Source organism: Melampsora larici-populina, assembly GCF_000204055.1.
Source record: "Melampsora larici-populina 98AG31 unplaced genomic scaffold MELLAscaffold_101, whole genome shotgun sequence".
NCBI lineage: Eukaryota > Fungi > Basidiomycota > Pucciniomycetes > Pucciniales > Melampsoraceae > Melampsora > Melampsora laricis-populina.
This window is the reverse complement of record NW_006768865.1, coordinates 136,898-145,439: the sequence shown is the minus strand read 5'-3', so window position 1 is coordinate 145,439 and position 8,542 is coordinate 136,898.

The following is an 8,542-nucleotide window of genomic DNA, read 5'->3' as shown; positions in this document are numbered from 1 at the left end:
TTAAGGTTTCCCAGAAAGTAGGGTCTTGTGAAACCCCAGTGGAGTCTTTTGATAGAGTACTGAAGTGTTCATACTCTGCTTGTGCTATATCTTTATTGTTGATACATAGGTTGCCAAGTTTGTCTTTACAGGGCATAGGTTGGCTTTGTTTTTTGCCAAGATGATCTGGTAAGGCAGCTTTAATTGCTGTATGAAATTCTAGCATTTCATTTTCAACAAGGTACTTATTGGTTTGAGCAGCCTTTTTGGTGTTTCTGGCAGTTTCAAATTTCTTGATAGCCTTGGTTGCAAGCCTGGAGGCTTTATCTGCGTAATTTGCTTTTTTGGTTAATTCTGCCAAGGAACAACCTTTATTTAATGTTTCTGTGTAATCAGATCTTGCCTTTCTGGCTTTTTTGATTAGCTTTGCCACTTGTCGTGGAAAGTGGGTAGTCCTTGGAGGCTTGACGTATTTGATAGCTCCCCACTTAATTGCACCTTCTGCTAGGTTTGACCGCCATGACTCAGCTTTTTCATTGAGAGTCCCTGTTGTTGGAAATGTTTTCCATGTGCTTTCAGTCAGGATATCAGTACCATGCCCTTTGAGTGCTTTCAGATCCCATCTTAGCTTAGGAGGTGTAGGTTCTGTAAATTGTTTGCGTATCTTCATACTGATGGCGGCATGGTCACTTGGGCCTTGATACTGTAATGACATATGTCTGTTAACTTTTGCTTTGCAGGTTATATCTCTTACTGCAGGTGATATCAGCCAATGATCAATGTCACTTGGTTTTCCTCTGTTAGGGAGTTGTGTGAGGTTTGACCCACTACACTCCTTTATGGTCATGCGTCCTCCGGTTTTCTTGAGGGCTTCTTGTGCTAGTTTGATAGTAGTCATATTAAAGTCACCGCCAACACTGTAAACATCATTCAACTTCCCCAATTTGGCAGAGGAAAATGATTAATAGTACAGTTTTTCATAAAAGAATCTAATACTGCACACCTGGGCCATTTCACCCACACTACATATGTGCAGCAAGCTAAGTCAATAGTTGTCTATCATGTACATACAGGTCTGCTCAGTTTTTTGCCCATCAGAATAAATAAATCACATGTTATACCACATGTAACTTTTTCGACTTTGAAATTTTTTTCCCAAAAATTCACTACATATAATTCTGTAGCTGCTCAGGCAATATTGTTGAAGCTATGTCTTAGTAACAGAAAGTGTGTTACATGCAGTTGAGTTGATGAGATCACACCAAAACATTGAGTCAGTGTATGTAGTCAATCTTTTGGAAGCTTTTTTCAATCTGAAAGAAGTTACAGCATGTATTACATATGAATAACTTGTCCTGATGAGCAGATAACTGAGCAGAACTGTATGTACATGATAACCACATATTCACTGAGCCTGCTACACATATGTAGTGTGGGTGTTATGGCTCAGGTGTGGAGTGATAGACCATTTTATGACAAATCATACTCCCAATCATTTTTCCCTGCCCACTTGGGGAACCCGAATAATGTCTGCAGTGCAATTGCTATTTTACAGTTGGGGTCATCATCCAGCAAACTGTTGATTTTACTCCACACAGGCTTAAGTTGTGTTTTTCGATGTTGTCTTTTGTTGGAGCCAGATTGTAAGTATACCCCAAAGATGTGCCATAGACTATTTGGTTCAAGTTTAGTCACAACGAGATATTGAGTTCTGGGGTCATCCATGGGTTTTTCATATGCTCCAATATCATCTCTGACCATCATACATAGGCCGTAGAAACCAGATGTGGTGGGATGTGAGAAAGTTCTATATCCCTCAATTTTGGGCTCATACCGTAGGTTTGATCTATGAGTCTCCCCTACTACAATGATCCCTGCAGTTACTTGTGCTGCAAGAGACTCAAGGTGTGTGGCTTTGTTGTTGAAGCCCTGTGCATTCCATGCAAGTAAGGAGGTATATCCTGATGTAGGTGTGTTTTCTGTGGGTGGTACTGGGACAGGTTTTGGTTTCTGGAAGCTGGGCAGCTCGTCACGATATTGTTTGTATAAGTTGATTTGCCATTTTCTGATATTGAAGCTGCATGTATTGTCATTGCCTTTTTTCCAAGGTTTCTTTGTTTTGCGGCAGTATATGGTTGTGGTTCCATGAAAGCGTTCTTCACTTGTGAGTTGCATCATTTTTGCAAACCCTACAGAGATATGAGGTGTAATACATATGTCAAAGCCAGGTTGTTGAAAGAGGTTAGTTCTTTTTACCACACTTACTACTTCCTTACATTGTGCAATTGTAAGTCAATGTCTGAGAACAGTCCATACATCTTCTTGTGTACAGTTGCCTGTATTGTTAAGTGTCATCCTTATGGAATTGTGTATATTCATTTTGATAATGGCTTGTCGTACAGATTTTGTATTTGCAAGTACAGGTTGCGTCGGAGAAGTCCCACTCCTTTTCACTATATCTGCATAAGACGGTATTCTACTTTGTGTTGGGGATAAGGGGGGAGTGTCAATTTCCATTCTGTCAGAACCTGTAGCCGGGTTGTTGACCGGCGTTTGTTCATCATCAAGTTCGCCACCATTGTGATGGTGTCCTGTTGTACAATCTGGTAGATGGTCGGGTTCGCTCATTGCAATCTCAGGGATTTCGTGAGTTTGAGGCCAACATTCGTTGTTTTCCGGATTTGGGTTTGTATCTGTAGGGTGTGTAGTCATGGTTTTTTTGCTTACTGTAGTCAAGTTGATTACATCTGGTGATAACCTTGTAGATAGCACTGCCAGCATAGATGCCTCGGGTTGAGAAATCCGAGGCATCATCGGAAGCAAATCCTTGGACAGACCTTGTCCGAGGTTTTTGCCCGAGGTATTTTTTTGCCCTGAGAATTACCTCGGATCAAAACCTCGGGAAGCTTCTGACCAAGGTTTTGCATCCGAGGATACCTCGGATTACAAAATCCGAGGTAAATATGTTGGCGGTGTAGAGTGCTGGGTTCATCATGCTCTAGTTGTGGTGTTATATGCGTTTGAGTCCGGGTGCCCCCGTACCCCAAAGTCAAGTTTGGGGTTCTTTGACTGCTATCTGTGGAGGATGTATCACATCCTTTTCTTTTGGTGTGGCGTTGATGCTGGTCATGCCCATATTTGGTAGTCTTTGACCTCAGTTTGTCAAATAATTCCTGACGTGTGAGCATGCCACCATCACGTCTGTCTCGAGCAAAATTTGATTGTGCGTTCCGTTGTTCCAATCTGTTCTGTGCCATTCGTGATGACTCAGCAATAGGTGGAGGGTCAAGTCCATTGGTGAGGATGTCATTATACTGGATTTCCTCGTTGTAATCTGAGTGACGGATTATTTTTCCTATGTCACTCTGAATGTATAGGTTTTTCTTTTTGCCTTTCTTAATTATGACATGTTGATAGTGATGGTCTATCCTGTGCTGTTTGCGGTTTGAGATATCCTTCTCAGTTTGCTTTTTGTCATGGCGCTCACGTTGTTGTTTTCCTGTGAGTTTTTCTTTGATGGGTCCCTGACGGTATGTCCTTCCGCCCTTGATGATTGTGTCCTCCCTGCAAGTAGGCTCCGGCATCCTAATAGTAGTTGATATAAGTGATGTGGTAGTAGTGGAGGATGTTTGACCTCTTTGTTGTGGAGCATCAGGTTGTTCATACTCTGATGCAAGGCAGTTTGCTTCTTGGGTTATTGAAGATGTTACACTAACTTGTTCATTTACCGTCACCTCATTCTTGTTAGTGAGATGAGGTTTGACGCCACAAGTAACTTTAGTCAGACCCTCTCCCTGGCGGACCAGAGGGAGATTGACCTCTCAAGTAACATTATTGACTGCCAACTCATCCTTAAGAGAGCAATGAGCGTCAGTTTCCCCAGTAACTTTAGTCCTAGAACTGCCCTGTGTTGGATCAGCAAGCCCTAGCGGAGGCAATTCACTATTCAAGACATGTCCCTCCACAACCGTCTTGGAGCCGGGGCTCATCTCACCCATTCCCGGACAACTTCTGATTTGTAAGGGTGTACTAGTCATAGTTGCAATGTGAGCCCAGAAGATAAAGCTCCTCTGGGAGGCTTGCAAGAATATGGGGTTTACCATATGTCTTTATAGAGGTGTAAGTTCCCCCGCACTGACTCCATTTGTAGGCGCAGTCATCCTATGTCTTTTTCATCTCTACGTATATGTTAGAGATTTTATATGTGTAGTACTTGTTGTTTGTATTACATAGTAAGGTACTCCTGTTACACATCACATGTTAATTTTGTGTCACGTATTTTTTCAGGTACCTTCCAAAAAGGGACTGGGGCATAGGACATAGGGCATAATATAAGTACAGATCATAGGTTGGGATTCTTGAGGACTGTCAAGTCCCTTCCCTGATATTGAGATGGTTTATGCTCTCACACATATGGGATGTACTGTTACAGTTATCTCATTCATTCTGATGTGTTCCTTCAAGGATGAGAGAAGTTTTGTTTGTTTAGCAGTCTGAATAATCAGATCATCGTGTAGGTCAATATTGTAATAGGCTTGGTGCTAACGCCTCCTTCAACATTTGGGTTGGTTATCATGAATAGACTGCTTGCATGGCTGGGAAAAACTTTGGAGGGTTCAAGCGGTTTTGCTTTAACTGAATTGTGTTTTGATAGTCTGTGTAGCCAGTCCATCACATAGGTGAGACCCTACTTGGTTTGGTACTATCTCCTTCTTCAGCATTAGGTGCTGGTTATCATAAATAGGCTTTTACCAAACCGTTTGGATATCAAGGATTTGTATGTTCTTTTGATTTAAGTTGATCATCCGTATTGTTGACTGAATCCAGTGGTTTATCTTACGTAGGTCACTCCTCATTTTGTTTTGTGCTATCTCCTTCTTCAGTGTTAGGAGCGGTTTATCATAGGCAGACTGTTACCAAGTTTCCTGATATGAAGGAGTTGTATAGTCCTTTAATGGGGGTTGATCATCTCAGTGGGTTATCTTTCTCATCCAGGCGCCATCTCCTTCTTCAGTCTCATGACTGGTTATCATAAATAGGCTTTTACCCGACTTTTCAGACAAATGGGGTAGTTTCAATGGCGGTTGTTCAAATGATAGTCTGGTGAGGATCTTTGGGGTTTATGTCATACTCACTTAGGCGTTTATTACAATCTTCAACCTTTGGTTAATGACCATATTATTTGGTTGAGGAATAATTTCTATGAAGGCGCAAGGATCATTTGAAGGTCTTGATGTCTAAACAATTGAATACTATTGTAAGATAGTTTCAAAGGGCATATTGTACCATCTTGGTGCTTCTTCGATTATTAACCCTTTGGTTAATTATCTATAAGCTTTTATCCAAATTGTCAATATAAACATTATCAGGTTATGATAATTATGAAGGTTTTTGAAGGTGTCAATTCCTTTCAAAGGATGTTCTTTTGTTGTAACAGGTTTAGCATCTCTGTACATGAGGCCCAGGGAGACCACTTGGAGGTGCTGTTACAACGGTGACAAAGCTCAATTATACTGATCCACATTAACAGGCCATGGAAGCTGCATCCGGTGTCAGTATCACTACACTCGAGCTGAAGACAGGGACACAGATCACGGAATCACCCAAATCAATGTTTATCACTCAAAGCCAAAAATGGTGAAAGAACCAACCCTACCTCACCGACTCCTCCGGCCTCTACCAAGATATAATTACCGCGGCTGCTGGCACCAGACTTGCCCTCCAATTGATCCTCGTTAAGAAATTTAAATTGTACTCATTCCAATTGTAAGACCCTAAAGAGCCCTACATTGTTATTTATTGTCACTACCTCCCCATGTCAGGATTGGGTAATTTGCGCGCCTGCTGCAATCCTTAGATTTGAGGGCCGTTTCTCAGGCCCTCTCTCCGGAATCGAACCCTTATTCCCTGTTACCCGTCATCATCATGGTAGGCCTCTATCCTACCATCAAAAGTTGATAGGGCAGATATTTGAATGAAGCATCGTCAGCACAAGGCCATTGGTTTTTATCTAATAAATGCACCCCTATCAATAAAGAAAGGGGCTGTCTCGGCATGTATTAGCTCTAGAATTACCACAGTTATCCATGTAGTAAGGTATCATCAAATAAACTATAACTGATTTAACGAGCCATTCGCAGTTTCACTGTATAATTGTTTATACTTGGACATGCATGGCTTAATCTTTGAGACAAGCATATGACTACTGGCAGGATCAACCAGGTAACATGTAGCTCTTCAAGTCGCAAAACACGTTCACCCATTTGCATGAGTTACTAAGCCTTACCACCTTTCATTTCTCTTACTAATAACATAAAGTCACCTTCAGATCAATGAGAGTACATATCACCACCAACACTTTTCAACACTAAAGAACTATTCGCATTTAAAGTCGCGATTGAAGATAGTCCCAACATTGCTCAAGCTGTTTCGCATCTTGCAGTACCTTTGAAAGAATGAGACTGACACTGTGTAGAAATTAAATTACTACGCACATTGCTGATTTACTTAATCATAGAAGCGCACATTTAGGAACCTTTGAGTCAGGTAACACTAATTGGTTTTATAACATGATAACGTTCACTTATGCAAGATGAATATCGGCTAAAAGTTAAAGGTCGAATATGCACTATGTGTCTAGGACGAGGGCAATTCAGTTGTTAAGTTTTGTTAGAGTATGTCAAATTGGCTTGTACATGTTAACACGGTTTTATTCCAAAGAGCATCATGAGTCCTGATGGATGAGTTAAAAACCCAAGGTGATGTCTAAATGTTCAATCTTGTCCCCAATGTGAATATATATAGCGTGTTCATTCATTTTCAACTTCTTGAACCAAGTGTTGTGTTGATTTTATTACTATTTGATTTCCATCAATGTACAGTCGCATAGCTTTTATGGTCAACAGCACTCAATCCTAATGTACCGGTGATGCACGAAGGGAATGAACACGTATACTCTTCAATGTCAAAGTAATACTATCCCAGCGTTTGCGAGTTTAGACTACAGTTATCGGAATAAAAGCAACAACATACTTCACAAAAAGCAATAGTTATTCAATCTTGACGTTTAATATAAGGGGTGTAACCAATAAATGAATGCCGGTGAGAAGCATCCTATATTAAACATCCATCAAGAATAATGTCTTACAATTTGATGGTACACTGAGACAGTGATCCTTTCAAACTTTCATCCATTGACCCACAAGGCCTTTCAAGATATTAATGTTGACTTTATCTTAATATATCACTTTTACTTTGTTATAACACACATTTCATAAAGCCTTTCCTGCAAATCAGATTTGCGTACATGCACCTTAATCATATGTGAATAACGTTTCATTGGTCAATAATAAGGACTCATTATTTCACTTTTACTCTGTTGTAGTTGCCTATAACATTTCATTGCTACTCTAACAAGTATTTATTCCCCCGGTCCCAATAGCTCTTGTGTTTTTCATAAAGCCTTTCCTTCAAAATAAATTTGAGTACACGCACTTTAATCATACACATGAGTGAGAGTTCACTTTTTCATTCTACATGTCTGAAATCTTCAAATGTTCAATCCGCTTTGAAATGATATATGTGTTCACTTTATTTTAGACTCCTTGAATTGGTAAAACCAACCCTGATGATACCGGTGATGCACGGAGGAAAGTACACTTATGTCAAATCTAACAGAAAGCGCACTTGTCAATCTACATAAATGCAAAAATCATGGTGTCTCTCAAGTGAATTATTGTAAAAGCATAGCTATTAGCAAAAAATCCACGGTGTTTAACTTTGCTTGCTCAATTGCTTGAACAAGACTCAGTAGTCTGGACATTATAAATAATGTTCCATAACTAACACCTTACATATAGTGGTAACAATTAATTGCTAGTGACCATACTTTTATCGAGATGTAGCATGTGAATACTGAGTGTTAGGTACCTTGTACTCTACACTGTGAGGTGTAGAGTCCAACCCCCCTATGCTACAGGCTTGTAACAGATCTGGTGTGATTTACTTGGCTTTACCCTTTCAGCTTCACTCCCATATAGGTAGTCAGGAACCTGATCTGCCTTTATTTTTGACCCAAAGTGGGACATCAGGGGTAATTATTGAAATTTCATCCAGACTGGGCATTTTGGCCCTGTTTGTGTCAACCAGGGCCAAAACAGGGCCAGGAAATGCGCGTGTGAGAGTTACATTTGAAATTCAACCCTTATAAATTAAATTAATCACACCACACTTTACACCGCGGGAATAATTTAGTTCAAAACCCGATTGAGGAAAGTTGCGGTGTCCGAGTCCGCAACTTCCTTCAATCGTGAATTTCGTTCGCAATACGTTCACAATGGGTTCACAGGTTCCCCTCGAGCGATACCATACACAACATAACACACAGAGCAACAGCTCACCTGGAATTGCTGTCATGCAACCATTCTGCCAGCTCTGACAGTGAGCCTGGAGCCAAAGATATGAATGAGATCAATGATAGTTGATACTGTGAATGGGAGTATTGGCTATGTATACATGTTTTACACACACAGCAAATAGACAGGCATCTCGAACTGACCAGGCA